Source organism: Triturus cristatus, chromosome 12, assembly GCF_964204655.1.
Source record: "Triturus cristatus chromosome 12, aTriCri1.1, whole genome shotgun sequence".
NCBI classification, from domain to species: Eukaryota; Metazoa; Chordata; class Amphibia; order Caudata; family Salamandridae; genus Triturus; species Triturus cristatus.
Window position 1 is genome coordinate 203984022 of NC_140595.1, and position 22690 is coordinate 204006711.

Here is a 22690-nt window from a genome sequence, read left to right on the forward strand (position 1 = left end):
GATGGCATGCCCCTTCCGTAGCCATGAAAGGGGCAAAAGGCAGACTGTGGGGGACGGGAGGAAGCAGCGAGGCCAAAAGGATCTGGCCGTAGCCCGAGAATCCTTAAAGCACTCGAGCGCTGAGTCTGCCTTATCACCAAAGAGGCAAGGCCATCAAAGGGCACGTCTAGCAAGGTTGACTGGATATCACCCAAAAAGACAAACGTCCTCAACCAGGCGTAGCGCCGAACAGCTACTGACGTGGCAATCGTTCTGCCCAGAGAGTCGGCGCTGTCCAGTCCACAGCGAATTGTGAATTTTGCTGCATCTCTCCCATCCGCCACTGCCTGGGAGAGAATGGCCCGAGCCTGCTCCAGGCACTGAGGCAAAACCTACGCAACTGTATCCCAGACTGTATGGGTATAGTGGCCCAAGAGGCATGCAGTATTTACGGATCGCAGCGTCAAGCTGGAGGAAGAAAACATACGCTTCCCAAGATGATCCAGCTACTTGGATTCCCTATACCGGGGTGCGGAAGGGAATGCGCCCTTGGAAGAAGAGACTTAGACCACCAAGCTCACAGGGGAAGGGTGTTGGTAGAGAAAAATGGGATTGCCCAGAGCTGGGCAATCGTCTGTTCCACAAGAGTCTCTGGCTGAGCTTGAACCAAGATCCCAGAAGGACTTCCTTGAGGGCTTCATTGACGGGCAAGAGGGGTTAATAAGAAGTGGCCGCCAGTTGAAGCACCTCTGTCAGGATGTTAGTCCTGACTGCCACTGTAGGGAGCTCCAGGCCCAAAGCTTCAGCTGCCCTACACACCACCACTGCATAAGACGTTCCCTCCTCCGTAACCACGGTACGGGGAGGTATCCAGACCACTGCCGTCACCCAATTCCTCTCTCCAGTCCGGTTCTTCCAGCTGGTGTGCTAAAGGGTCCAGCGACCCCTCCCAGTCCTCATCACCGCCCTCTGGGAGATGGGGAACATCTGGGATGAACAAGGGAACAAAAGTACCCTCCGGCATCGGATTCGATGTTGGCCGACGTCAATCCGGCTTCGGTTCCATCTCGGGGATGAGGACGTAGACGGCATTGGCCCAGGGCACAGCCGGTGCCAGTGGCGCCGGCGAAGTTTGAGTAATGTAACTGGCGTCGATCCAGATCCAGGCCTGGATCCATGGGAACCCTGCAGTGCTGTGGCCGGAGCCGCCAGCATCGAAGGCCCAGGGCCCCCAACCGGCTCCGCAGGGCCTGAAGGCGAGCGAGCAGTGTTGGGCTGCCCAAACACACGATGGAGGGCTTCGTAGAATGTACAAAGCTGGGCAGGGGATGCTCCAGCTCCCAGAAACGGGCAAAAGCACGGAGTAGTCACAGAATCATGCGCCAGAGATGGAGCCTTAGAGCGACGACCCTCCGGGTCTCGCGTCGAATCAGCCGACAGACGGGGAGAAGGCAAAGAGTGATGGTGCTTCACCTTCTTTTCGTGCTTCGACTTACCCGAGGAGTGTGAAGTCTTGAACAAGGTGTGGTGGCTCCAGCACAGTCTCGAGACCGTCCCCTCGAGCGAGACCGGGAGCAACACAGTGCTGACTGCTGAGCCTCCAAAAGCTTGCGGGTCCGCTCCTGAAACGACTTCGGGTGCATGGCCCGGCAGTCGGAGCACTACTTCGGGTCACGCTTCAGGCACCAGAGGTGCAGATCCGTCACGGACATCAGTTTGTATCAGGTGTCACAAGGCTTGAATAAGGTCAGACGATGGGACATCCCTCGCGCACCAGGAGACGGAGACTCGAGAAACAGATGTTGACAAAAGTCATAAAGATTTAGTCAAAAAATGACTAAGGGGCACGCTTTCTCTGGATCTGCCCTAGGCTGGAACAGAAAAAGAAAGAACTGACGTCAGCGCGCAGGGGCGGGATCTAAGTAGGCACCCCAACGTCGCCGAGGACGGATGCGGAGTCCACCAACACCACCTACCGACGAGCAGGGGTATTGCTGAAGAAAAGTTCTCCGGATCCAGTCTGACGCCTGGGGGTAATTCTAAGGTAAGGAATCTATAATTAATAGTCTCTTTCAGATAAAACATTCGTTTTCAGCCAGCTATGGTGCCGCAGGGCCAAAGACAAGGAAATCATTCTACCCAGCTAGTCAGTCGTCTCAAGTCCACATCGTTTGATAAACTTTGCTCCATCTCTCCCGTCAGCAATAGCTTGTGCAAGTATGGCTAGGGCCTCCTTTGAGACCATGGGCAGCACTTGCAGAACTGAATCCCAGATCGTATGGGAATATTGGGCCAAAAGGCATGCGGTGTTCACTGACCACAGTGCATGGCTGGAGGCAGAGAACATTCTCTTTCCAAAGGTATACAGCCTTTTGGATTATGTATCCAGTGGAGTGGTAGGGAACACTCCGGAGTGATCACAGAAGTGAAGGCTTGGACCACAAAGTTGTCCAGGGTGCTGGGTAAGGAAACTGGGGGTCCCCATGAGCAGGGCAATAGCGGCAGGCAATTTTCCTAGGCAAAAGAGCCCCTGTGCAGGGCTTGGACCAAGCCCCAATTAGGATGTCAGTATGGGCTTCATTAAATGAGAGTAAAGGTTTGGAGAGGGGGACACCCGGCTGCAGCACCACTGTCAAGACATTTGTCTGGACTCCCACTGAGGGCAGCTAAAGTTCCAAGACCTCAGCCACCATACGCACCACCATAGCAAAAGAGGCTGCCTCCTCCATAGCCACGGTAAGAGGAGAGACCAAGCCAGTGTCAGGCAAAGTGGCTAGCCCACTGACCTCAGCCAGTTCCTCTTACCAGTTGTCATCCTAATATAAGGGATGTCTATAACTATAAGAGAATCAGAATACGTTTATTTGGTTAATTAAAACCATAACAATGTACCACAGGGTCACGATACATTGCACCATTAAAATGTCCCTAAAATATTTTTTCCTTTTTCATGCTTTCATAAAAAAGAAAACAATTTCTAATCACAAAAATATGCACTTCATCCTGTTACAATTAAACGAGACATTTGATAAAAGTTTAGCTAATACATAAAACATAGTCTCTAGTGTTACATTGTGCTGCCATTTTGCCAGGCCACTAGCCTCGTTTCAATTCTTCCTCGTCCTTAGTTAGAAATTTAATCAAACGACAGTTGAGCTGTGGATCTTCGGGATAGAGGCATTTTAATATTGCAGTTCTGCAGGAGCGGATGCCTCTTGCGTTGAATGGTCCCCCTAGCAACTGCGTTGGTGATCCACAAAGACTACATGACTTTGGACCCTGATATTTCCAACTTGGCTGGTATGCATTTGATGGCAATTTACCAAAGCGTATTGCTTTAAATTTAAATTTTAAATAATTGGAGAAAGGCTGAGCCAAATATGACGCTGGTTGCAATTTAGTATAAGATTGCAAGACCATCCAAGCGTGGGCCCGCTTGCTCAGGATAGCCTTATCCTCAAGTAATGAGCGTTGCTTTGCTTAATTCTTCAGGATTTACTTCAAAGTGGCGTAGGGCAGATTCTGCTGCTAAAGATCAGCCATATTAGTGGACTGTACTAAAGACTGAAGCTATTCATAATAGGCGGACTGCGGGTCGCTTTGTAAAGCATTCCAGAGTGCATTATTGATTTCATTTTCTCAGTTGCGCCAGACTTTGTACCAGGTTTTTATTGTGACATATCTTCTGTGGAGCTGTTGCTGTTGTAGCCCAAATTCTAACCAAACTTGCGCCGGTGAGGCATGTGGTAGCGAAAATACTTTTTTATATGCTCGCGTTTGGAGTCTATCCAGCGTCGTAGCATCTTTCCCAAACTGGACTTCACTTCCGTATGCAAGAGTAGGTAGAAGTTTTGCTTTCATAATGGCTAGTAGTGTGCTAAAAGTGGGACCTTTTAAACTTTTTGATATTGAGCAAAATGCAAGTCCATTTCCCTTTTTTTGTATTGCCTCATTCTGTATTTGAAAGGTTAGTCGTTTGTCCAGATGTATCCCTAGATATTTGAAGCTACTCACTACTTTCAATTCAATTCAAATAGACTTTATTCGGATTTCAAAAAATCATCCATAAAAGCACAAGATCCAAGTTAAAATACACAATTTGATACTACAATTTCGGGCCACAATTTATAATAAATAACAAATTAAATAGGACTTACAAAAACGACAAATAAAATACGAATATGCTTTCTTACTAAACTATGCATATACATACAATATATAGAAATATACTGAAATGTAACCTCTGGTTTTATAGGAGCAAAGCAAACGCGTTGCATTAGGTTTATACAAATTAGGCCTTAAAGTGCAAAATGCATATGTAAACAGGTATGGTACATTAAGTTTGTGCAAATTAGGCTTTAAAGTGCAAAAATGCATATGTAAACAAATGCAAAGCATTATGTTTGTGTAAATTAGGCTTTGATGTGCAAAGTACAAAATAAAATTACTCAATTTTCAAAGATCTGCGTGAACGTACAATTGCATTGAGGAAGCCAGTAACTCTAAAAATTAGTTCGTCTGATCCAAGCATTAAAAAGTGTCTAGGAGCATGGTTGTGATCAGTCAGATTGTATTTCCTGCAGTAAGGGATTAGGTAATGCTTTGTATATTTCCTGTAGAACCCACAGCCAAAAATAAAATGGAGCATACTCTGGGTACCACCAAGGTCACAAGGGCAATATAATTTTGCCAGGTTTTTAGTGTAGCCCAGTGGGAAGCAGATAAGATTTACAATGCTCCTGTCCCTGAATCTAAATAATAAAATCCTGTTCCACCTGCCCAATTTTTTACGTAAATAGGGCTGGGGTAACATCAGAGATTCAGTGTGTGGTTCCCGGATCATTAAGTAGTTTGTTGTGGATTGTTTCAGTGAGTCCACTCTTTCCCTCTCATTATGGAAATGTTGATAGAGTGCCCTTCTCACTAGATTTTTATGGGAGCAGTCAATCTGGTCAGGGTCTGAGAATAGGTGACCATAATTGACGCTCACAAGGCTCCTTTCTACCGCATTTATCCATGGGATTAAACTCAAATTCTCACTTTGCAAACAATCCATAATGATCTCACGGGAAAGGGAGGCTGCTGGGTTTTGCCAAATCCTTAACCAAAATAATGCAGGTCTGGCTTTTATAAAATCCTCGATATAATGCAATTTTAATTCATTGTGACATACGAAGGTCGATGCACTAATAACTCCCCCCAGGATCTTCCGACAGAATCTATTCTCTTCTCTCTGTAATTCTGAGCAATTCGAGAATCCCCAGACTTCTGCTCCATACGTTTCAGTTGGGAGACATTGGGTCCGATAAACTTGTAATAAACTGGAAACAACATCAGCCTGGCGGGGTTGATGAAGAGAGGTAACAGAGTTAATAGATTTGGAGAGTTTATTTCTCCCCATTGCGACATGGGGTTGCCATGAACCGCTATTAGAAAATAACAGACCCAAGTAGGGGAAAGTGCAAGTGCTTTTTAGAGTGTTTTGACCTATCGTAATCTTTGAAATTTTATAATTCTTAGGACCGCAGGTCATTATAAAAGATTTATTAAAATTAGTGCACAAACCTAAATCGGCCATATAGTTAACAAATCCCGAAATTAAAATACGCAGAGCATTCGGGGTGCGGCCCATAAGGACCGCGTCATATGCGTAGAGTAACGCCGGGATAGGTCTCTTGTTAATAATAGGAACATCCTTGGTCAGATTGCATAGGGAGTTGGACAGTTCATTAATGTATAATATAAAAAGCAAGGGGGCCAAGACGCAGCCCTGTCTCACCCCCTTGCCAATTAAAATATCATTTGAAACCTCGCCTTCATTGTTTATTCGTACGCGGGCTTTCAAATTGCGATGGAGGTTGGCCAAAAAGTGGACTAAGGCTTCATCCAAACCATAATTTAAAAGAATGGACCATAAGCGGGAACGGTTTACAAAGTCAAATGCTGAGCTTAAGTCCATAAAACCAAAATATAAAGGGGATTGTTTAGCCCTTGTATATTTGGCCATAAGGAGATTAAGGTTCAGACATTGTTCCACCGTGCCTAGTTTACTCCTAAAACCCAACTGACAACGATGGATAATGGAGTTCTCGTCTGCCCAGGAGCTAATTTTATTGAATAAAACCCTTCCGAGGACCTTCAGGGTGTTATCGATCAATGATATTGGTCGATAACACCCCGGATCCATCCTGTTTCCCTTTTTAAAAATAGGTACAATGGTACTGCTAGACCATGTCGAGGGGATGGACTTCTTACTCAGGTTATTAAAAAGGTTGCAGAGTAAGGGGGCCCAAAAACAAGTATTCGATTTTATCTGGTCAATGGACAAACCGTCCGGGCCAGGGGCCTTATTGCCAGCACTATTGGCAATGGCCTCCTCCACCTCCTCTAGTGTTATGGCTATGGTACCATCGGGGAAAATATCCTCAGTTGGGTCTCCGACTGCAGCATAAAGCTTAGAAAAATGAGTGACCCAAAGGTCACCTGTGATGTTGCAGTTTATCGGGGTAATGTTGCTGCCCAGGGCTCTTAGGTTCTTTACTTCTCTCCAGAACCCTGTCGAGTCTTTTAGGGCAGCAGTTTTGGTCAAATTGTCCCAGTGGCTTATTAACAGCTCCTCAGATCTTGCTTTTAATGCATGCTTGTATTTAAGGCGTAATGATCTGACAAGGGACACATCTCGAGGTTTGGCTTCCAAGGCCTTTCTAAGTTCTCTATTAGCCCTCGAGCAGTTAGTATCAAACCATCTATGATTGCTTATGTTCTGTTCTTTTAAGGGTTTAGAAATTGCCCTTTTTATGACTGCACATAAATCGCAGAAGGACTTGATTATATCGGGGCCACCGGGTGTTAAGCAGTTAGAGATCAATAGAGGGTTATTCCTAATCACATTCGCTAGAATCTCTTTGTTGTCGATCCCTCTCCATACAATCCTGAGCCTATCTGTAGATACAGTAATGTTTGAGGCTCCAACCTCATGCGAGCCTGTAGGTCTTTTAATGGATTTAAAGTAGATTACAATTGGCAGATGGTCACTATATGAACTACTGACAACCTCAGATTTAAATAACACTCCACTGAGGAGGAAGGAGGTGAACATATAGTCAATGGTTGTAGAACAACCGCGGCCAATATAGGTGGGAACCGATACATTTTCCTCGACAATTCCACTGTAACCCATTACATTATCTAAATCCCTACTATATAATAAGTCCAATAATTCAGAACCTCGTCTGCAGGGTGGGGATGTAGAATGAATGTGAGCATTAAAATCTCCACCTACACAAATACCATCAAATTGGCCATACTTTTCTCCATCCGCAATTTCATCAATAAAATTAAACAATTCTAAAAATGTGGGATTAGGATGTTTAACGAAATCATTATTATAAAAATTTATAAAACAAATCTTTAACCTTGCAACATATTTTACAGCTATCAAATGTTTACTAACCACGTGTAGTGGTTCGATTTTCACATCCTTGGAGATTTTTGCCCAGATAGATAGACCGCCACTAGGACGCCCCATGGCAGGGCGTGGTACAGTAAGATTATGACAGAAAAAGCCCTCCAATAGTTGGGCACATGTACTCCATGTTTCCTGCAGCATTACCACATCAAAATCACTTATCCATGTGACCCATTCTTTAATTTTCATCTTGCCTATAAGCCCAGCAATATTCCAGCTAATGACACTTAAAGTATCAGTCGGTAGAATAGTGGCAGGGAAAAGGGGGGCTACAGGAGGGTCGGGGCATTCTGCGTGTGGGGGTACTAATCTACCTGGGCATAATTTGGGAATACATATAGGGTTTACCATTTCCAAGGGGACTGTGCTAGTGACCTCATCTGATATAATAAGAGATGTTGGTGATGGTCAATCTAGACTTCCCAAATCAGATAGGGCGGAAAATCTATTAGATAGAGGAAAGGTAGTAGAAACCGTTTGAGGTAGTCTATGGGGGGGCCTATAAAAATAACCCAATGGGAGAAGGGTTATAGCAGTGGACAGGCTGGCGTGAGTATTATGTGTGTCCATAAAGAATCTTACGGAATTTGGATGTCTAAAATTAATCACTATACAGTCTCCACTAATATTTTTGTGTTGTAGGCCCACCCAACTCACCCGGCGGGTTGATATAATCTCATTAGAAATGTCCCATCTTGCTCCTTTGTATTTGGTCAGCCAATCTATGCATTTATTGTGTAGTTGTGCCCATGACTCACTTTGACCTTCTTTGAGGGCAGGGACGCCTGCTAAAACTAAAACATATGGGCAGGCTTCTGGGGGTAGGTGGAGCGGCGGCCCTAAATTATTAGTAGCTCTATTTCTTTCAGGTACGCCTCCTTTATTGGTTATACCATCCAGAATATTACCTGTCCTAGTTAGTGAGGTAGCTGAAGGGGCAGTAATGGCCTTAACATTTGAACTTACAGTTCTGGCCATTACTGATCCTGCTACTTCAGAGGGGTCATGTGTTGAAACGGAAATCCGTACAGGTGGGGTATTGGCTAGGCTGCTATTAGAGGGGGCAGTTTTAGCGATGATAGGACCTTTGATCTTACTATGGCCAGGGTCTGCGGAAACAGCCAAACCCCTCTCCCTCAGGCCATTACATAGTGATTCTAGCTTATCCATGAATTTCTCTCCCCGAAGGGTGTCTATACTAATGATACCTTTCCTTTTAGTTTCCTCTTTTTTTACAAGGTTTTCGATTTTATCAAGTCTCTTAAAAATGATATTAAATTGTTTAGCTATTTGAACTTCAACTTGTTTAAAAATAGTGTCTACGATAGTTTCAATCAAATTGCCATTTGGTTTAGGTTGGATATTTCTGTCGAGGAACTCAGTCTGTGTACTGATAGAGTTATCAGTGCCCTCAGGTTGCAACATAAAGTCCTCACAAGTGGCTTTATCCAGAGCTGAAGACTGTGTTCGGCAAGTATAAACAGAGAGTTTCTCAATACCATCATTCACTGATAATGATGGAGGCGGAAAATCCTCGGTGACAATTGATGTGACTATTTCGCAGTCTTTGTCTTTATTCCACATGCTCTGTGGAGTAGGTTGGTTTATACAGCGACTTGGTTGCTTTCTTTTATTTATAGTGCTTTTCACAGGGCCTCTCTTGCGTTTTTCCCTTGTTGTTTTATTAGTGCATGGTACTTTATCCGTTTCGGGTTCCACTAAACAGTCAGAAACAGGATTAGTAACCGAACTAATGACTCCAGTAATAGGGGTTAGTGTATCAGTTTGAACTGTGGGTTTAATAACCATTACTGTGGGAGAGAGTGGGAGACCCGAGTTTGGTGCAGTCTTAGGGGATTGAGAACATAGGGGAATAATATTTGGTAATCCTATGGACATCCTTCTTTCGGTGTCAGCAATCTCATTGGTTACCATGGTTAAAGCATTGGCCAGCAAAGTATCAAACGATGTGGGCTGCTCAATGGATACGGCAGGTTCTACATATGCAGACATGATCGTGCGTTTCCCCATGTTGGATATTTTTACCTGTGCAATCAAAGGCGAAGGGGGGGCAGCCCGCCCGACCACTGAGGGCCACAGAGGGCCCGCCCTTTGCCCGGGCTTGGCCCGGCGCCGCCCGCGCGCGACGCGGAGGAAGCCGCGTTCTTTAAAGCGCCTCCGGGCGCGTTGGCGGCGTCAGCGGCCGCAGGGGTGCTTGGGGGCTGTAGTCTCCCCCCTCTCTCGGCCGCAAGGTGTGGTAGTGGCGGCGGCGGGGGAGACAAACAGCAAGAGGAGCCCAAAAACAGCGACAGCAGCGCTGGCGCGATGTGGCACGAGTGGTTCCCTCTGCAAGCGGCAGATAACCAGGTCCGTAGATTCCCCCGCTCCTCCGTGGAAGCCGCGTTCTTTAAAGCGCCTTCGGGCGCGTTGGTGGCGTCAGCGGCCGCAGGGGTGCTTGGGGGCTGTAGTCTCCCCCCGCTCTCGGCCGCAAGGTGTGGTAGTGGCGGCGGCGGGGGAGACAAACAGCAAGAGGAGCCCAAAAACAGCGACAGCAGCGCTGGCGCGATGTGGCACGAGTGGTTCCCTCTGCAAGCGGCAGATAACCAGGTCCGTAGATTCCCCCCCTACTTTCAAGTTCATGTTGCCAAGTTTAAAAGAGGTTAGTTTTTGGGTGGCTCGACTTATAATCATAGCTTTTGTATTTGTAATGTTTATTTCCAGCAAGTTCCTCCTGGAAAAGTTCCCCAACTCATATATTGCCCTTTGGAGGCCAATTCTAGTGTGGCTTGCCAGGACTATGTCGTCAGCGTATTCTGATTCTATAGGAGTACTCAGACCCCGTGCCATTCCTCTGCAGGCCTATCAAGAGAAAAATGCACTAGCTCCACTCCCTGGTACCAAGATCTTGAATGTCAAGGAGTCGTCCGACACTGAATGGCAAGGAGCTTGAGGGATTGCTCCCTCAACGCCTACAGGTGCTTGGTGAGGCAGTCCTCACAGGTCTTTGAGTCGCGGTTATGCTCCAAGAACCATAAACACACCAAGTGGGGGGGGGTCTGTCACAGACATCTGCCTGGACAGGTTTCACATGGCTTGAAAGCATCCGGTTTCTTGGGTGATCCTTACACCAGGAGAGAAAACTCTCAAAAAGAGTAGACAAAAAGCTGAAAAAGCCAGTCAAAAATTACTGAGGTTAGCTCAGACCGGATCAGGATTGTTTGGCATGGAAAATAAAGAACTGACCTCAGCATGCAGAGTGGTTTTTATATAGGTACTGGTCATTTCACTTCTGGCGCAGATGAGATGGAGCTCAACAACACCACCTACCGGGGTGTAGGGGTGTAGTGTAGTTCCTATTTCCCTTATAGGCTCTGAGCATTGGAATAATATACACTATAGTTGTGGCATAGGACTGAGGTCAGTATGCCTCCACCAAGTACATTAAACTTAATTACTTTGTGTGCCAGCTAACTCAGAGGCCACTAGAAACTCCTTGAATAAACAAGAAGGGAGTAGTGTCTGGCAACTGCATAAACATGACAACTTTGTTTCCCTTAGAATCGGAACATGTCTCAGAATCGTGTAAACAACAGATAACAGTTTCACTCAGTCAATCGTGCATGCTTAGTTTCTTCAGAGTTACACAGAAATAGATAGATGGGCGTTTCAATAAAAAGGATTTATTGAAGTCTTGTTTCTAGTGTAAGAGATATGAGCGGTTACAATCGCAAGACAGTATGCGAGATATAATACGTACAGCGTAAGCAGTAAGAAGAAATAATACTGCAACAGCATTGTCTTCTAGCTATGACATATATTCATATACACATACATAAATAACATAGGCTAAAAAGCGGATACTAGTTTGATGCTTCTAAATAGTTCTACCCCAGTGTACCTAACCTAAGTGTAGTACAAGGTAAGAATTAGGTGCTGTATTCTATAGTATGGTATGCTATAGCTTTGCATATGCCAAGAGTCCCTCTAGGTTCTAGTCAGCTCCATACCTTAGAATGAGAGAGGTGGTAATCTCTTTTGGGTCTCAAACTCTTAACACCCTGCAAAGGGAGTCAGAACACTGGAAGCTGGATTCTCTGCGAGCGGGGATGACAGCGTCTGGTCAGTGAGTTAGGCGGGGACTTGAATTCTTCCGAACTTGCCGTGGCGAGCTGTACCAAGCTGTGCAGCCAAGCTGCGGTTTGCCATGGTAAGGGAAGGTATATTTATACCTGGAAGGTGCTTAGGAATGTTAGCAAGTTGGGCAGAGGAAGATGTCATGAATGAAACCCAAGGAATAGTAGTTCATGCATAATAGATGAGTTCTTGGAGAAATCAATAATCCTAGCTAGGGAAAGTCCCAAAGGCTTAAGGGTCTAGTTTCTAAGAACTCGTCGTGATGTTGGGATGGACGGATGTAGGTGTCCATGCCTGTATTTGGATAGCATGGCTAATGCCTAAATAAGGACTGAGATTCTATGCCTAAATAAGGGCAAAGCGAATTGTGCCTATATAAGGACATGATTTAGGACAACCTATGTACGGACCTCTAAATCAAAACACAACACCCACTCCACTTTCGAATGAACGATAATATTAAATGCTAAATATGAAATGCCAAACATTTAAAACTGAGGACCGTATGTTTGCTAAAAACATTTGTAAAAGCATACTAAAATAAGTTTATGGTAAAAAACGTTTTTGCTAAAGGATACTGTACATATTAAAGCAATGTTTCATTCTAAGCAGATGTTTACAGTGAATGCTAAGTGAATGAACAGAAATATATACACATATGATGAAATGGCTCACGATTACAGAAGAAAAAGTCAAAGCCATTTTATGTCATGGTACATAAATGAAATTGTGGTGAATAAAAGGTGACAATGTGTCCCTGGAAGTGTTCAAAGAAGTTTGTTCTCTATGAATAGTTCTACTTTAAGCATATTTATTCGTCATAACAAGAAATATTTAAATTTAAAAGAAAAATAAATTATACGAAAAAGTTCCAAGGTTTTGTCTTTGTTTTGAAAAATGAAAGCCAAATTTGTAGCTTTCCCGGTACACTGTGAGCCGAATCAAAAGTCAGTGTAAGGGGCTGGTGAAAACCTGGAATCCTCTATTCCTGTAGACAAAAGATAGTCTACCGATGTCGGTGATAGTTGGAATATCTTCTTTAGAAGATTAACTGCACATAGATGTGAAGCATCGCCAGTAGCAATGTTCCCTTTCAATGTTACCTGTGTGCCCGTTGATCCATCTCTTATCTAAGCAGTAGCATGTTGCGTCTGTGAGATCTCAACGAATGCCGTCATCAGGATTGGTAGCCTCTGAGGACAACACAGAGCATGGGCCGTTATCGGGTCCAGCAGAGTATCGATATCCATTGGCATGACTGATGGGAGTGTGAGACGAATGTCTAGCACGCCTTCTTCACCGTAAAGCAGGCAGCGAAGAACAGGTAAGATGCAATCTTGCCAGATTGGTCTGAATGACAGAAACCATGTGGTATTTAATTCTCGTAGACTAGGTAAGCCCAAAAGTTGTACTATGCGCTCAAAACACTTCCTTTCCAGTAGAGCTTTCTCCAAGGTGCTGGGAGTGACGCTGGTGGATTGGCTTGCCATAGCGTCGTAGTAGGAATAAAAACAGGATTCCTGCAACAAGTGCTAGAATTAGCAGCTGACCACCAAACACCGAGGGCACGAAGTTTGGAATGATTCAGAGGACTGCTTGAAAAGGTGTTAACAGTCCTGAACATATGGTCTTAAATACATGCACAATACCGCTCGTATCAGACATGTTTAAGATACGTCCCAACATTTCTGTGAAATGTGTAGGGCAGTTTGTACGTAACAGAGCCTGTATCTCAGCCGAAGTCCTTGCAATTTGTATATCATAGATTTCTTTGGCCGAGGTCAAAGGCACGGTCTGTTGTAAAAGAATAGCTTTCATTCTGCTTAAAGTATCAATTCGTATAGAAGAGATGTTCAGTGAAGGCCATAAAGGCGACTCCCTGACTGTGTCTTTTTGGGGGAACAAAACTCGCATACAGCAAGTGACCCTGGAGCCAACCGTTACTAGATATGAAATACCTGGCAACATGCCACAACAGCTCTGATCATTCAGCATGAGGTAACTCCCATTTGAAAGTTGGCCAAACGTTGGATTAATCACAGCGGCTGGTGAACCTTGCAGGTGGCAGGATAAATTTGCAGTAGAACCGCTACAGGCCCCGTGTAAACTAATATCCTGACATATGAGTGAACCGCTCAGTGCATTTTCACAGTGTGTACTGCTAAGAAACACATCACGCCCCCCACTCCAACATCTGTGTGTGTAAGGTAAATCCCAGGATGTCTTGATGTATTCCTTACCCAACCTTTCATATTTGCCTGCTTGCATTTGTTTGAGGCAATACTGAAAATGGAAAGTTGTAACAGGCAGAGTTATTTTGCCATGAATGATCCATTCGGTAGCTGGTTTTTCTGCTACTGAAAATTGCACTTTTTCCAATTTTTCAATGCTCAGCATTGTATACTTTGCTCCCCTCTGTGCCAGTTCGATCTGTTTTTATCAGTGAGATTGTATTCTGAAAACCGAGACGACATGTTGATGAAACGCCAAGGCACATAGCCTGCACACAAGTTTTGTAGCGTCCAGCCTAATAACAGAATAGAACGTAATTGATACTGGCCTTGTCGCAGCAGGACCAAATCTTGTTCCACAATGGCAGAGGATATAATGTTGCCCAGTGAATATATCCTGGATGACAGTCGTTAACCCATTGTCGACCACAGCGAGAAATTTCTCTAAATTAATACGATCAATTTCTTGTATTCTTTCAGCGGCGTCTGCTTGGGTAACCTTCCATATTTTGTTATAAGCAGCATAAATGCCGGCATATATGAAACGTTTTTGAAGCGGTTTTCTTGGACCTAGCAAGAAATCCCTAAGGTCTGCGCCTTCTTTAAGTAAATATAAGTGTAGTTTCACATCCTCTAGTGTAGATTTCTATAGCCAATCAAGGCATAATTTTCCTACACTGTATGTTGTTACTACCCCTGGATGCTGTCTTTGAACATAACGAGGGTCTGGCATATTGATTGTAAAACTCTGTATTCTGTTCAGGAATCTTTCTTGACAGATGTTTGTGCCTGTGGGCCAGAGAAACCATTTTTCCCATTCAGGATCTGATCTGTTGTTTTGTAAAATTGTATGTACCTCGAGCTTCCTCTGTGTAGTGCTATTACTTGCAGGTGTAGGTAAGGACGATGTGTTCATGTCTTTGATCTTGGCTAACCCAAGGCAAGACGTTTGTTGGACAGTGTCATTCAAAAACATTATTTGCTGTGGGATGATGCAGGCTCTAAACAAAGCTTCTATCCCCTGCACTTGCCAATCTTTTGTACCCCAGGCAGATTTTGTGTCAATTGTGACTTTCCAAAAGTCGAAACCCTGTCTAGACAGTTGGGCAATAAAGGCTGCAGAATAAATCTGTTTTGTATTAGTTAACATATTTTTCGTTCCTGTTTTGTTCACATTTTTAAAGTAAAACGTTTCCGGATTGGATGTATTGTACCCTGAAAAATATGGAAACTTCATTGCAAAAAATGTTGAGCTACCCCTTGGTTGTGTAGGACAATGTTCCCATTGGTTATAAATAAATACATTTCTAGGTGTTGCAGATCTATGCAAGAAATGATGACCTTAGTGGTTGTAACAATAAAACTGTTCATAGTCTGTTGAACCCTCTAAGTATTCATGGTTAGAGAATGCAGCAGACATTTCTAGATCAGACATCATGTTATTAACCGTCTCAAAGTCCCAATCATCTGAATAGGTACTGGAGTTAATAAAGTCACTTAATGAAATCTTAAATAAGTGTGGAATCTTCAAAAGTTCCAACGGGCCGAATATATCATAATCCGTTTTGTCCCAAACTATAGGCTGTGATGTTCACTGCTGACAAGTCTCTTGCTTCACGATGGGATGATTTGTGTGGTTTCAAAATTAAGTTCACATTTTTACTTTCTGTGTCCAAGTGAACATATCTTCCATTTATCAGCATGCTCAGAGTCATTACTAAAGCTAGCCAAAGCATACAGAAAAGTATTCCAGAAATAATCCATAGTGAAACCAGATTAGTATTTTTCAGGAGATGAAAAAGGTCTTGTGTGCTTTGAAAGTTCTTTTGGCTGGCATCGTTTCCGGTTCGCTTGGATCCTCAGAAAACGTATCAAAAGTTTATGAAATAGCCAGAGGCAGTTATGTCAATGGTTGCATAAGGATTCGTTGAAATCGCTGGCACCAGTTGATCACGGGTTACGTTGGTGTAGACAGGTGTATCAGGACGAACTGTTATTTGGGTTTCAAGAGGAATGAGTTCCATAGCACTGTTGCTTAGTCCTTCATTTCTTATTGCTGACTCCTCGATGGTGATGAGTCTTTCAGTTTGAACCTCTTGAATGGTAGCTAGAGGAGTGCGTCTGCTACTTGGTCGGAGTCCACAAGGCCTACTGCTTACTATTAGCCACAGTGTGGTTTGATGAGGTCGATTGACTTTTCTCCTTTTTTCCAGCAAGGGGTGGCAGAAGTACTGTTCTTGTTCCGTGGATAGCTAGGACAGGTACTGGTTGTCTGTAAGAAGGCCCAAATTCCTTCTTGTCTGCGATCTTCCCTCTGACTAGATCCCCAAGCTTTGTGATCCAGGCAGGCCTTGCTGGGACGGCTGGATTTTATCCCGGTGGTGGTTGGCTTCAGGAACACGTTGCTTTGTTTCAATCTTAGTTCACTCAAGTCCTGTAAAACAGCCAAACTATCTTTGATATCAAATGGTTTATTTTCCACCATGGTGCCTTTACATTCGAGATCTGAAACCCACATTCTTGTCCCAAATAAGACCTCATATGGAGTTACCCCCCTAGAGAACTTCTTGGCAAATCGTTTAATGAGCGTTGGACCCCATAAAGATGTTTGACCCACCCTTCACCCGAACCGAATGCCCTAGCTGTTATAGACTGCTTTATGTCCCGGTTTTTCCTTTCAACAACGGAATTTCCCTCAGGGTGGAATGGAGAGGAGTACCGCAATGCAATGCCCAAACTGACTTCTTTGTAAGCTCGAGAGCTAAACGCAGGGCCCTGGTCAGAATGTAGTGTGCCAATTGCGTATGTGCCGATAAAGACTCGCAAATCTTTTATAACATTTCGAGCGTCAGCCAAGCGCTGATGCCACATCCATAGGAACCTTGAACACGAATCTACTGCGACCAGGATATATTTATAGTTACCATCCCTTTGCAAGGCACCGCAGTGATCCAGGTAAACACAAAATAATGGTTTATCTGAAATTAACAGGGGTGTCTGCGCCGGACGTTTCACTGTAGAGACTTTCATCTGTTGGCATATCTCACATTCCAAAACATAGTTCTTGGTCCGTTTCCTAATGCCGGGCCCCCAATATCTCTGTTTTAATAATGATACCGTGGCAGAAACACCTGCATGGGCAGAGGCTATCCCTTTTTGTGCTGCTAGGATTAGTCCTAATATACGTTCCATGTTTGGAATTACCCTATCCCCCACTCCAGGGAATTGAGCAAACGGAACATTGTTCGCATCAATTGTATACGAGTATTTGAGTGGAAATTTCTTAGGTAACGCTGCATCGCTGCCTTTGCTTGAAGCAGTGACAGCCAATTATATCTCACTGTCTATTCTTGTTTTTGAACGAATGATCGCAGCTACAGAAGCCGTTTGCACAGCCCTCTTCGCGGCTTCGTCAGCCAATGAATTCCCTGCAACGTGAACGCCATCACGTTGATCACTCATGTATCACGTGAGTGTTTTGTAGTCCGTTTCGCAACTGAACTACTTGTTCCCAAAGCATTTGCTTGATTGTGCCACCTTTTGCATCTTTGAAACCATTTTGAAGACAATTCTGTAAATATTAATTGTATGATTGAACACATTAAAAAGAATCGCACACTATAAGTGTGGGGAATTCGCGATCCGTATTTTCTAGTGCCAATTTAAATGCTTGTAGTTCAGCTCGCTGAGCTGTACAATAACCTAGAGATTGTGTTTTAGTGACCATTGGTCGGAAATTACCATCGCGCATGCGACCTTTAACGATTGCGCACGCTGCACTGTAAGCTTGCTTACTTCACATAGCGGGTTGTGATGATCCGTCAGTATAAATTATAAATTCGTACTGATCAAGAGAGAGAATCTCAATAGGCAGAGTACATTCATGTTCATATTGCCGGAATGCTTGTGCTTTTAAATAAGGGTCAAAAATATATTCAACATCTGTTGCAGCAAGAGAATTAACCCATTGTATCCATCTTGGATGTAAAGCTTTTGCATTTGGAATGCTCGCTTTTGTAACGGAGTCACTAGAGCTAGTCCCTCCCCTATCTTCACTATAAGATACCAAGCATTGCCAATGCAATTCAGATTACACCTGGACGACGCTCTACAAAGAAGAATCCTGGACCTTCGACGTTCCACTATCTCTGGAAGACTGAAGAATCTCCCTTGGAGTCAAGGAGTGACTCCCCTGCTTGGCAGGCACCAGTAACTTTGATCAACGGTTGCAAACTTCGCCGCTCCCGCCGGAGTCCGAAGTCCCTGCGTCCCCTGAAGCGGATTTCCTGACCTCTCGACGGCCATTTTGAGTCCCCAGCGAAGCTGTGGCATCTGGACCCCACGAGTGACGAGGAACAGCAATACCAGGGAACCGTGCACTGATTCGAGTGCAAACCCTAAACAACGTTCTACGAACTTGTGCTTTGGATCATCTGTAGTCCAAGTCCCTAGCAGGTCTGGAACCGAAAATCAGCGGCCTACCCCGTCCCGAGTGACCGTGGGCTCCTGTGGTACTTTTCCTGCAAAGGCGTCTTCGCGGTTGCTTGCCCGTTGGCTAGTGACTCATCCGAAGACTTTCTCATCGACTTCAAGGGCTCTCCTGGTTGCTCCTGGCCTGCCCTCACTTACCCTCGCTGGGTAAGTCCATCAGACCTTGCTGGTCTGCATCACCGTCAATCTTCACTCCACACGAGACTTGCAGTTGCCAAGGCTTGTTGGCTCCAATCCGGTTGCCGACACGGTCATCACCAGCAGACGTCGTGGGACCCTCCGAATCCAGCTGCTGGTCATCGTCGATCTCTCCTGGACCTCGTGAGCGGAGAGACAAATCACCATCGACGACCTGAAACGACACAACATCAGTGGTCATCCATCCTGCAGGCCACCGGTCACTGGCAAGTGACTTTGAACTCTGTCCCCTCAATTTTCAGGTCCTCTTCAACTCCAATCCATCTTCGGATTCCAGCAGACACCTCTCCAGTCGTCACAAGCAGCAAGTCTTCAGTGATCTCCATTGAAAACAGCATCGCGACCCGACACCAAAGACACCTATGCACCCGGCTTCCGTGGGTGTGGTAACTCGTGCACTCCGGTGCCCAAGTGTGTGTTGGCCCTCGAAATTGTTGACTTCTCCGAAGTGCCCTAAAACTTCAAATTACAAACCGCGACTTGTGCCATTGAAACCAATAGGAAACCCGCGGCTGTGTTTAGACACTGCACGCGTCTCTCGTGGGCTGATTACTTACCTGCTAACACTGCAGAAGTGAAGCCCCAGCGATTCCCAAGGCCCTAGGCCTTTTCATTTTGCAAGTCGAGTTTGTTAAACCATTTTCTTAGTATATGGTCTGGTACGCCCCTAGGGCTACAGCCATATTTGTGCTTAATTTATTGAGAAGTGTTGACATTTGAATGTGTATCTGGGTTCTAATCTCAAAGAGATTAGTAGAGCGTATCTAAGAATAAATACATATATATTTGATATATATACCTGTGTGGAGTCCTTTTCATTTGGTAATTCAAGAGATTATAAGGTAAAACAAGCTGCTTTACATTCCTCAGAGACTTAGCCTGAAGGCTGCTCTCCACAGCTACCACTAGGATTGCTTTCTTTAAAAGGTTGTCTTAAACCTATCTACCATAAGAGTCGAATTGGACTGGTACAAGGTGGCCACTATAACTAGTGACCAGCATATGCCAGGCCAACTTCTCACAAAGTCCGCATGACATATTAGACTACCTGTCTGTAAAATTTTATTAACTCTTTAAGTTGAGTGAGTAATTCATCGTCTGACATCTCTTCAATGTCAGGATGAGGTGTGTAGCCGGCTAAAATCGGCCATGTTGCTCATGGTCTACCTAGTGGACAGAGCCTGGTAATGTGAGTGCAATTTCAACATCCTCGAAAGGAACATATTCCTCAGGTGGTTCATCTTCTTTATAGATGTGAAACACTTTTATTACTGGATTCGATTCTGGGAATACTATCCATGAATAGAATACCTCTGTCTGAAAAGATTCATGTGCCTCTATCACAAAAACTGCTCTACCACCTCTTGGTGTTAGACCGTGTTTTATAAGTTTTAGAGTGATGGCTCTCCTTAAATTTGGATGGATGTTTATAACACCCTTATCGGTTTCATTTAAACTTGTAAGATTAAAAGCTGTTACGACTTGGTCAGTCGCAGCCTCACCGGTCACGGTATTATTATCCTCGTTTTGGAAAATTGTTTTTTGAAAAATGTAGAACAAGTTTCAAGGAAACAAAGATAAGATGCACAATGTTTTGGAACACTGTATCCTTCAATGTTGAACAAACCAAACAGCTAATAAATCGGATTTTCGTCCTACTCAGCTATGGCGGATATTAACCCTACCCACTCCAGACGTCTTATGGAGTACATGAGTAGGGGTCTCTGAGAAAAGCACGACTGGGTTACTTCAGTATCTAGCGTTAAATTAGTGCCTTACCGGGGGCGAGGCTAGCAGCCAACAAAGATGGCCGCAGCCTGAGACAGCTCCGAAACCGATAAAGTCTCTCCCCAGCAAACCTGACAAAAATCCGCATACACGTTGCCTTCCGAACCCAGGAATGGGCACCGGAACGCTGCAGTAACAATCGCTGCCGATTTCAGCAAACAACGAAAATAAGGAAGAGGGGGACGCCATGTGGACAGTCCGCTGCCTGTGCGCCAATCCTGAGCCGGGGCCTAGAGTGGATGCAACGCAGCTGCCGAGGAGAAAAGCGACGGAAGACTGCTGGGTGGATACTCGCTGAGGTCCCAGTGCCAGACCATCTTCAATACTGTGAACGGCACCGGCAAGCTGACGACAAGAAACTGAAGGGCTCCGGTGGACGACCGCACAAATAAGTGCGCAGGAGAGACGCGGAGCCGGTAGGAAACAGGCTGGAGCTCGGAGGGGCCGCAGCGGGAAAGAGACACTGGCAAGCAAGCACAGAGCGCAGTGCGGGAAAAGCAAGACCTGGGAGCATCGGGAAGCCGGACACAGCAAGGATGCGGGGATGCAAAGTATGCATGCCAAAGGCACCGGACGCCGGAGATAGGGGGCAGCGCGGTGGGGCGCCGATACGGACCTGGAGCAGGGGCACCTGAGACAACATGAGAAGCCTGAATTGGTGGCATGGAACAATTCAACGTCCCCACTAGTAAACGATGGAAAGGGGAATTTCTTAAATGGGCCACCAGTGAGGGCGCGTTACGGTATCAATGGGCGCGCAGACGCAACGAGAATAAGGTGCTAGAAGCGGCAGCTGCATGAGAGGCGTTAGTACAGGCACTACGAGATTATGAACCGTATGCTGATGGCGGAGACCGAGTCGGGGATGAGGGGATAGCCCCGGAACAAGCTGGGTACATCATATAACTCATCACATAGATATTCCTCGGAATGTAGGATACCAGAGGACAGAGGCGGCCACCTGAGTTGTTGGTGAGGACTGAGGGAGGGGGAGGGAATTTATAAATTTTCATAGTGTTTAGGGGTAGGGTATTTGGTATGGAGGGGTTTTTTGTTTGTTTGACGCATAAGCTCTGGAGAGATTTACATGGCCTTGTATTATGCACTGTATGACTGCCGGGGGTTTGTGATTAATCCTCGGGGAGCATGTGGAAAACAAGGCAAAAACAGTTTGTATGGATCTATATGTGGTTGTACAAAAAAACAATAAACTATGTTTTAAAAATAAATAAATGGAACAATTCAACGTTAGCGACATCCCGCGATCGCCTGAGCGCAAAATAATTACAAGCGAGGCCTGAATCCTGACGGCACAATCTGCAAAGGCCGGAAAACACTGGGGGTGTTTCAACATTCGCGCAGACACACTAAGCGCATTCTCAAAGGGGTGACAGCTGAATCCAGCGCCATAGGATATAACCACAGACTGAGTGGGGCCAAAGAGGGGTCTGCCAGAAACGTGCAAAAGCATCACCCTTAAAAAAACACTGAACTGCCGAAGAGTCCAGGTGGTCAATATAAGCCACAGACCCTAAATCCCATCAGCCATAAGTGGGGGGGAAAACCGAAAGGCTGTGCGTGGACGATACTCACGCAGTCAGGCAGCGGTGAGTACCGCCTACCCAGAGACAGCATTGGGAGACCCACCACGTTCTCACATCATGGAAGGGAGAGACCAACGTGCGACACAACAGAACAAATTAGAAAAATATGCCTACCGGAGCGAGCATTTACCTGACAAGGGGTCGTAAGCAGGCAGCGAAGATGGCCTCCAGTCCACAGCCACTAAGGAAATAACGTTACAGGACATAATGGTTACACTGACCCAGATGCATTCATCGATTGGCACTATATCCACGGACATCACACTGCTGACGGCAGAGGTTTCTAAAATCAGTACCACATTGACAGAGGTTGAATCCACGACGGCGACGCTTTCCTCCGATACAGCGACATTGCAACGACAAGTACGTAAACTGGAACAGGTGCACAAAAAAATGGAAGCTAAGGGCCTGGCCTCAAACTTTTTGTGGAAGACCAAACTGCAACCACGCGGATTGTCAAGTTTCTTCTCGGTGGAACGGGCACATTGAGTGCCCGGCGGACGGCCCGACTGGGCGCCACACCCAGGCCTATACTAACACGCATGCGGACGGCCCCGACTGGGCGCCCCACCCAGGCCTATACTAGCACGCATGTTTAACTTTCGCGACCGCGGCGCAATTCTGGGCGCCCTGTATTGCGCCCCCCATGCAGGTTGAAAACAGCACAGTGATGATGTATCCGGACTACACGGCGATGGTAACGAGGCAAATACGAGACTTAATGGAAATGAAAATAGAACTGCGCAGTCGCGACTTAAAATATGCAATGCTCTTCCCGGCGAAATTGAGAGTGGAGG

At 45.4% G+C, this 22690-nt stretch overlaps 1 protein-coding gene across 2 annotated transcripts in view; it reads right to left on the reverse strand.

The window, feature by feature from the left end:
• PDPR (pyruvate dehydrogenase phosphatase regulatory subunit) overlaps positions 1 to 22690 on the reverse strand; it is a 567407-nt gene that overhangs the window by 502818 nt on the left and 41899 nt on the right. The gene's annotated exons all lie outside the window — the stretch shown is intronic.